We start from the raw sequence: 10353 nt of genomic DNA, 5'->3' as shown, positions 1-10353 counted from the left end.
GAATTTCAAAATTTAGTTCAGGTACTATACATAAAGATATGAGTTTGTCTCTTGTAAGCACATCCTCACTCGTACTCTCCCACGGGGCCGATGAGTGGGGATTCGTCATTTCCGAGTTAAGGTTGGACCACAATTCATTGTTGAATCTAAGTCGTCGAATCATGTATGAAGTGCAAAGGGCAGTTAGTTCTGCTTGTTCTTCTATCAAATGTATATTATTTTTTAGTACAATTCTAAAGTTAGTTTGGTTTTGAAATGCAGAAGATTTCTACTATGTAAGGCTTTAAACTGATGTTTAAATGAAAAGCATTTCATCCTTATATGATGATGCATTTTTTGCCTGTACTATTATGCATTTTAGCTGCTATTTATTGGGTTATAGCTGTGATTTTTTGGATTTAAATTTTGCATTTTAATTAGCTGTTGTTTTTTGAATTTCAAGCATTCATTTTACTTGTTTGTTTGTTGGGTTGAAAGTTTTTAGTTTGAGCCTTAAGATTTGCATTTTATCGGTTTTGCCGAGTTAAAATGCTGCAGTTTGGCTGTTAATTTTTTGATTGAAAGCTCTTAAACATCTACCATTTATGAAGAAAAAAACAGAGGAAGAAAGAACAGAGAAAATGCTTCAATCATCAGTGAAATGGGTTTGGGTATTGGGTTGGGTCAGATCTTTTAATTGGGTAAAAAAAATTATGTGGACCAATATAAAATGGCCACTTGTTAAGTTAAACTCCAGTCATATTTCTGTTAATTAATGGGCATTTTTGAACCTAGAGAAAACGTTAAGGGCATTTTTAAATCAATAGGTGGAAGAAGGACATTTTTGAACTATTTCTAATAGGTTAAGGACATTTTTGAACATTTTCCCTTAACTATTTTACTAAATTATACTAGTCTAACTATTTATTTTAGAGTGCCAAAAGAATTTGACTTTTATTTAAATACTAAGAATGCAAGAATTAAATAATAAAATTACTTACAACCATGTATGGGGTTTCATGTATCACATCTCATGCATGAATTAACTACGATTATCAAATTACGAATTTACAGGGTTGATTTTATGATCATGGTCTTTTGACCTCTAATCGCCTACTCCAATTAGCTATCTAACTACATTGTTGAGTGGAGATAAGCAGTCCTAATTGACGAACATTCATATTTCATCCTGTTTTGTAACCAAGTTAGATGTTCTTCCGGGCGTCACTTCTAAACACAAATCAACTCAATTTAATGGAGGATCAAGTTTTTTGTATCCTTTGGTCTATCTACCTTAGCGTCTCTAGAGTTTAAGAGTAGACAATATATTTATCTCTATGGTAATCAAGCATGAAATACTAAAATAAAAATACAAAAGTAATTTAAACGATAACCAACATTAATTCAAAACAATCGATGTTCAACAATTACCCATAGCTACAGCTCCCGAACAAGAGTCTTTAGCTACTAATGTCTAAGAAAAGAGAAGAAAAGAACCCTAAAAAGTATGGACAATTTTATACTTTGATGGTCTATGATTGATGCCCCCTAAATAATTATTTCTATGGTATATTTATAGATATGACAAAATCTTAAATATAATAACTGAGTCCAAATCAAATTAGGAATCCAAATCAAAAGGAATTTGTTTTCCGCGTGGAACTACGCTGTCTAACCGCCTCACGCTCTTGTTGCCTTCATCCTTGCCACGTGGCAGCAGAGACAATTCTTCTTTCCTTATTTGAATATAAATTATATTAATATTATATTAACTTTTTTCTATTAAGCTGTCTGCTTGATTTCTTTCTTCAACCTTCCATCTTTAATTCGTTTTAGTTTCAAATTTTTTCAACTTTACACCAATTTACTCCTACAAATAAAATACACTATTAGGGGTGTTCATGATTTGGATAAAAACCGATCCAAACCGAAAAATCAAACCAAATCGATTTAATTTGGGTTTTGATTTGGTTTGGTTTTAGATTGTTAAGAACCGATAATCATTGGTTTGGTTATGATTTTGTTCGAAAAAAATCGAAGAAATAACCGAACCGAACCGAACCGAACCAACAAGTTATATACATAAATTTTATTATTATATATACATAATATATTATATTCATAAACAATTTTAAAGATTTTATATATGTTTCATCAAAATTTATTTATATTTACTTATGAAAGAAAAAATGTCCAAGGTGAGAACATTTTTCTTATTGGTTTCATGTATATGAGTGTCTATGGAAATTCATTGTTGGACTGAAAATATCATTGTCTCTTCCTTTTATGCCAAAATATTGAAATGTGAAGTTTTATTCAGTAAATTCAATGATCCAAAGTTCTGTAATGCTAGTCATTTTAACTATTTTTTCGTTTGAATGGATTGTTGTCACTTTTTTCACGTTTTGAATAAATTGTTTCTTTTATTTTTATGTATGGTTAATAACCGAATAACCGAACCAAACTAAACCAAAATCGAAAATAACCAAACCGATAAATGTATATTATATTTGGTTTGGTTTGGTTTTGATAATTTTAAAACCGATTAAGTTGGTTCGGTTTTGGTTTTGACCAATAACCGACCCAAACCAACCCATGAACACCCCTATACACTATTAAGCACAATTCATAAAATCCATGCTAAATAAGGACAAATATAAACAATAAATGTGAGGCAAATAATGATTAAAAATGTGTATTTTTGGCCTCACCTCAGTCACGACCCAAAAACCACATATCGTGAGGGTGTCTACACCTAAGCCCGATAGGCAAATTATAACCAATTTTAAGTTTTATCATTTAAGTGGAAAGACATAAGAAACTCATTATTGTTTAATGATCATAGAAATGCAGAATATGACCCAACCCCCCAAAACCTGGAAGTCGTTGTGCAAGTCTTTAAAAATATACAAGTTTGACATACTTAGTACACTATTCGAAATAAAAGATGAGAAGTAAACATACAGAGCAGGAGACTGGTGCGGTAGATCAACCTAGCATTTTACCACAATATCTCTTAAAGACAAGCACAATCTCAAGCAAGCCGCGAGCCCCTCTAGTGCATGGATCCAAACCTACACCCAAAAAGGGAGCATCGAGTGTAGTATGAGTGCATATACAATGTCTACCCAATAATTATCATATATCGTCTCTCCTTGAAGTAGTGACGAGGTTTAGTCATTGAAAACACAAATGTTAGTTGTTCAGTGTTCAAACATAAATTAATGAGTACCAAATACAAAGTCAAATAACTCAATTACACGGATCAAGAATGAAGAGTCACTAACACAAAGGCATGTAAACAGTATGATCAATCAAGTAATAATGAATATGATGTGAGTCAATACAATGCAATGTCTATGTAATGCAATCAATATAACCACACTACTTTGTCAGGGAGTTGTGACCCATAAGGCCTTGAAAGGTCCATATGCTTGCCCAAAAACATTTTTTGTTGGGCTCGTCGGAAACATTTTCTCTTGGCATCCACTCCCCTGAAATGATATTCCCTAGACATGCATGGTTTTGAAACTCCAATATAAAGTATGAATTTCAATAAATCAAGTTATGTGTCTCACTTGGCTGATAAGTATCATGCATCAGTATGAGCGGTATGAGTATGCATGAAAGCATGCACATTACATGGTTTACAATTAAACAACCTCATTATTCCTTAATGTGCAACATATATTTAGAGTTTTGTATCATTAATCGACCAATCTATGCAAGTTCAACTAGCCACAATCAATCATATGCTTAATATCATAGAAATCCTTAGAAAATGCCAGATAATCACATAAATCATTTGTAGATCCATTACCATACATGTCACATGGTGCCCAAAGAGGTGTTCGTTACCTCACTTATGAGGTACCCCTTTATCCCTGTAACACCTCAAACTTACAGACTACGGTTTGAATCACTCCACATATGAAATTAGATGGAAGATGGTGAATTTGTTTGTGTCTAGGAGTAAAGGTCGTCAAATTTTAGGTGTGAAAAATGTATTGTATGTGAATTAAGGTTATAAAGGAACTTTATCATTAAGTTAAGTTAAAAGATTCTCAACCTATTAAGATTTCGTAAAAATTCATACAACAGTCAACTTTAACCAAACATATCTCATAGAATATGAAGATTACATGATCTATACCTATCAAATTAAAGACCTTTGAGTTTATTTTCCAATGTATTCAACCTTTCACCAATACAACTTTTGAGTAAAATGTGATGATAAATTTCTTATAAAGTAGCAGAGCAACTACGTAGCTAGGAAGACTTGCGTGGATCATGTCACCAACACGTATCATGCGTTGCCGCTTTGAGAACATGGTCATGAGCATTCCCATGTCTACATGGGTTATGTAGAGGGATAATTGTCCACGTAAGTGAGCCATGTAGATGTATAATGTCTGAAAACATTATTTTGGGTTTTTTTCTCTCACTTTCTACTCATTCGTCCACCCTCACAACTCCCAAACTCTCTCTTCTACCCTACTAAGTTTAGGTAAGTATTCTGCATGATCTAGCAATTCAAGAATTTTTATAAGATCCTTATAAGATCTAACAACATAAATTCAAGAACTTACCTACCCTACTAAGTCTAGGTAAGTATTTTGACATGTCTTTCAATGCATTAATAATCATTATGTTGACATGTTGTTTGAACATCGGCAAATGAACATTGGCCGAGGCTTGTGCACAATACCAGGCGTTTGCGATTATCAGTAAATCGACATTGGTTGAATCCATCACGCAATGGCACACATTTGTGCACAACAACCAAGAGACATCGGTTGAGGCCATCGGACAATGAGAGGCCTCTACGCACATTAGCCAAGCGACATCGGTTGAGGACATCACATAGTGGCAGGCCTCTGCACACACCGGCAAAGCGACATCAACCCTGAATATTGCCACGCCTCTATGCACATTGGCTGAGGCCGACAATGATGCCATTGGGCTGACCACAATGCCATTGCCCAAGCGACTTTGGCCGAGGCTAGCGCACAATGGCACGCCACTGAGTACATCAGCCAAGTGACATCGACCGAGGTCCGTGCACATGGTCAAGACCTTACGTGTCTCGCTTATGGGACATCAGCTAACCATTATGAACGTCAACCAAGAAACATCGACCAAGACTCACGCACAATGGCAACCCCCTGTGTGATATCAGCAAACCCATGTACACATCAGAAATGTGACATCGCCTGAGGCCCACACACATGAGCAAGTCCCTACGTGCATCGCCTTAGTGACATCGACAAACTTTTGTGCATTTTATTCAAGCGACATCGGCTGAGTCCCATGCGTAATGGTAGTTCCCTGCATGATATTTGCAGATCCTTTCACACATGGGCCAAGCAACATTGGTCGAGGCCTGCGCACAACATTACATTGAGGCTCGTGCACAATGAAAGGCCGAGGCCTATGCATAACGCTAGGCCGATGCCCATGCACAACGGTAGGCCCAGACCCATGCATAGTGGTAGGCCTTTGTGTGTATCGCCCTGTTGACATCGACAGGTCCCTCTATGCATTTACAGGCCCCTGTATTTCATGGTGTTTTTATACTTTTGGGTATATATAAGTTAAATTTTTTTTTTGAAAACTATTTTTTTATATTTGAAAGTCATTTAGGCAAGTGAAAGTGTGTTTGGCCGTGTTTTTTTATTGATTTGTTTCCTATTTATTTGATTATTTTACGAAAATATTTGGGTAGATAAAAATTAAATTTTTTCTTGAGAACTGTTATTTTTTATATTTGAAAGTCATTTGTGGAAATGGAAGTGCGTTTGGTCGTGTTTTTATATCTATTTTTTATTTGTTACTATTTATTAGAGTATTTTGTGGAAGAATTTGGGTATATAAAAGTTAAGTTTTGTTTTTAATATTTGACAGTCATATGCGTTAGCGAAAGCATGTTTGGGCATATTTTTAGATTTTATAAATATTTTTTCCTATTTATTTGATTATTTTACAAAAAAAGTTGAGTAAAAACTATTTTTTATATATTTGAAAGTCATTTGTGCAAGTGAAAGCATGTTTGGTGGTGTTTTTATACTTTTCTGAATTTCCTTATTTAGTAGATTATTTCATGGAAAATTTTGGGTATATAAAAATTATTATTTTTTTAAAACTATGATTTTTATATTTAAAAGTCATTTGTGCAAGTAAAAGTATGTTTGGTCGTATTTTTGTAATATGTTATTTTTTATATTGAAAAGTCATTTGTACAAGCCAAAATATGTTTTTTTCCTTAGCACGTGTAAATTTGAGGTGTACATGTTCATTGTTATTCTCTTGAAAAATAATGTTAACTTCTGCCACTTGAATTTTTTTAGCATATATAAGGGGGGTAGAGGTGTTGGCGGCACACTGAAGCGACTGCAGTAGGCCGACATGGGCGCCAACTTGCATGTCGAGGTGCACTATGGGTGCATGGTGATGCCATCAAAAACCTACAAATCCACATCAATGACTTCTCGTTGATCGGTCATGGCACACCTGTAGAGACATTTCTTGTGGAGTTCTGTAGGCTATTTATATGAAACGATGTTGCTTTTTGTCATGTGGTGAGTTGTAGATTTTGATACATTGTAAGCACTAGGTGATGCACGTGATGAATGGTAGATCTACACTCATTTGAGGCCTTTTTAGTTCAACAACTAGTGTCTTCAATGCTTAATTATGTCCTATTCTAATGATTTTTTTTTATGATTTGCAGCTATGAAGGCTAAAGACAAGGCAAGGATGAATACTTGTAAGAAAGGCCGAAAAATCATGAAAGAAATGTAAACTCAACACTGGTAATCGCCTAACAAAAAGGACGAACCACCAAAATGGCTTGAACTCACTCAAAGTGACAATGCTCACAATTGAAGATGTTCAATGCAGGTCGGTGAACTGAAAATGAAACCACAACTCACCAAAAATAAAGTGTGGACAAGATGACCATCGCCGAAGTTGACAGGACTTGGACGAATAATGAAGGCTTAAAAGGTGAGTTAACTTTTGAATTCTTATAGAAATATTCTTAGTTTTGAGTTTTTAAATTTCACTCTTGAAATTTACAATTGGAAATTAAAATCGAAGTGGGTATTGATTATAACTACTTAATTTCATCACATCCATGGCTGCTATCATGATAGGTATAATTCAATTAGTTTTTATGATATGTGGCTAAAATCCCAAATCTAGGGAAGCAATTTGGGGTTGGGTATTGATTTAATGTTGTGGGTATTGCATTTTTCTCTATTTTTTTGCTGTTCATTCATGAATTTAGGCTAATATTAGAATGGGGTTAATTTATAGGTTAAGGTTGCAAACTTAATCCTATTTTCAATCTTTGATTGATGCTCGAAAGAGATCAATTGAAGTGGGTAATTATTTAATGCATGCAGTTTAGGTTTGATGTCTATGGTTTGATCAAAAGAGAGATTATGGGTCTATAACACCCCAAAAAGTTTTTGAATTAAGACTCGAACCCTTCTTCGTTGTGAGTAGGATCTTACCAAGGAATTTAAAATATTTTAAGTATTAAGGTCAGGTCACTAGATATAGTACCTTGAGTTCCAAAAAGAATTAAAGAGAATTCATTCCTTAGTTCTTTTAAGGTTTTGGGTCAACTTCAAATGACCATAACTTTCAATACATGATGAGTTAAGAGACCCATAAGATATCAAATGAAATATCTCTGAGTCCTCTTTCCAACGCCGCCGAGTTTGCTAATTTTTGAGCTCGTATAAGGGAGATATGCTCGTTTGAAGTCAGGTTGTCCAGTTAAGGAAAGTTACTCGAAAATATGAGGGGTATTTTGGTCTTTTCCTTACCCAATCAGCTTAAAACGAATTTTAGTAATATTTCGGGGACAAATCTGATTTGGGTCAGTTTGCATAATTCTAATTACGCTTAGGGTTTTAGAAGAGAGTTCAAGAAGAGGAAAAGAGGGAAGGTTCAAGGCGTTCGTCAAGATTCTTGAGTTTTGCTGCAGATTTTGCCAATAACCTAGTTCTTTGAGGTATGTAAGTTTCCATAGTGTTAGGTTCGTTCACCCACACGCCAATCATGAGTTTCTTTTCCGAATCTTTCCATAAATATTAAGAAATTTAAGTTCTTGATTAGTGTTCTTGAAATATTACTTTTGTTCTTGAATTAGGATGGGTTTGATGAGTTCTTTAGATAATCATATTGAGTTTAAGAGTTGTTTTTGAGTAGATTCTCGTGTACTTATATTGGCTAATTGAATCTAAGAAGAAATTTGAGAAAATAAATTGATTCTAGACGAATTAGGGTCAGAAAACGAGAAGAAAAATTCATCGAAAAGTTCTGGGGAGGGGCTGGGGTGATGCGCCTCCGATGCACTAGAAGGTTTGGGGCTATGAGTCCCCGATGCGATAGAAAGTCTGGGGCGGCGCGCCAGCAGTGCACCGAAAACATGTCTCTGAACTTTAGGGGTTGGCACCCTGGACTAGCAATGCGCTAAGTTCGGCTTTCCCTACCCTTTTTTCATTCATTTTATCCGTTTAAGTTCTTTTGAAGTGTACCTTTACTCCTTTTTGATTCTAAACACTCTAAACTACTTCTAAACACCTAGAGATCATTCATAACATGAATCATAACCTTGAATTCATAATTCAAATTCAAGGTAAAGTTAAGAGTTAAATCTTGAGAGTTCTTTCTAACATTTATGGAGAAAGTCCCTTTGAGTCTTTTTTGAGGACTCTTCTCCAATTTCTAATAACTTGTTTCAAGACTCAAGTAAGTGAGTATGAGAATGGGGAAAATGTATTCATTAGTCTATATTGTTATATGGACCCTTGAGTCGAGTCGTTCATGCCCATGAATTCCACATGAACTCCATAAATTGAGTATCTTTGAGAAAAGTAGTATCTTCAAGTTCTAAGTCTTGAGTATTGAGTTCCTAGTCCTTTTGAGATTATATTCCTAGTCGTGGGACTACTACATGTTACCCATAAAGATCCTTGAGTTGAGTAGTTGATGAGTCCACAAATGGACTCATCTGGGCAATATTTTAATAGAAAATGTGTCCTCAAATGCTCATTTTACCTTAATATTTGATGAAAACCCTTAAGTTTTAGGTATTTGAAGGAAAGCATGGACACTACGTCGCAAAAAGGAATGAAAAGGGATGAAAAGAACGAAGAAATGAAGGCCTGAGGATCCCCGAGACCACTTGGCGAGTCGCCGAAGGGTCCTACTTCGCCTTTTGTTCCAGTGTTCTGGGTCCTGAAGGAAAGGATCAAGTTTGGCGGGAGAAAGGGAGCAGTCGGCGTATTGCCAAATAGTTCCGCGAAGCAGTACTATGTCGCCCAATGACACAGAGCATGACGATGCTGAAGGTTGGTACAAGACGATGACGAACTACGCCAAAGGGCGAATCGCCGAGTTGATCGGCAATTTCGACTAATGACGCCGAATGATCCGCTGTAGCACAAATCTATAATAACTATAAATACTAGTTAGGTTGTAGTTTGAAAAAAAAAAGAGGAACCATTATTATAATTTTTATATAGAATAGTACTTTTTGATATTTGTGCTCTAAGTTTGAGAGGGTTTTGGAGACTTGAAGAAGAAGAGGGTTTCATCTTCTAGATTTGGAATTGGGTCTCTTGAATTCTTCATTCTTGGCTTGTAACAAGACTTAAATTTTCATACCCATTTGAATGCAAGCTCATTTAGGTATAAATTTCTATCTCTTGATGTGTGGCTAAAACCCCCAATTCTTGGGGTGTGATTTAGCGAATATGATTTAAGATAATTGTTGGGTCTTGCTTGCTGATATATTAGATGTAGTTTAATGGTGATTTTGTCTAGTAGTTGTGGATGAATTTAACAAATTTGTAGTTGCAAATACAAGTTTATTTATGTGTTTTCGGCTTTCTCGAGAAAGAAGTTGCGAAACCAAGACTACTAGATTGATGGTCTAAGGAGTGGGTCGACATGAGGTTCAACTCGAGAGAGTGAACCCTAGTCCCATATCCTAACACTCAGCTTGAAAGAGTGAGTGAGGTAAGGCGTAGGTTGGTCTTCATGTGACATGTGGGTGTCCTAGAGGAGCCCATTTGAAACGGGGTGAGTTGCTCTAGAGATAACTTATTTCCACATAAAGCTTAGCCTAGTCACTATTACTCTATAAATTTTCTATCGAAAGTATGTATCCAATAATTGGGATTAACTCATATTCCGGTCACATCCCAAGAATCCCCCTCTCATTGCTTAGATTTCCTTGTTGATTTCACTAATTTTAGCTTACTTGTGATAAAACCCCCATTTGATATTTGACACTTCTGTGTCCACCTTTTTAATTTACAATGTTTTTACTCATTAATGTCTTTAGCTATGATTAGT

This window comes from Solanum stenotomum, chromosome 12, assembly GCF_019186545.1.
Source record: "Solanum stenotomum isolate F172 chromosome 12, ASM1918654v1, whole genome shotgun sequence".
NCBI lineage: Eukaryota > Viridiplantae > Streptophyta > Magnoliopsida > Solanales > Solanaceae > Solanum > Solanum stenotomum.
This window is presented reverse-complemented; position numbering follows the sequence as displayed.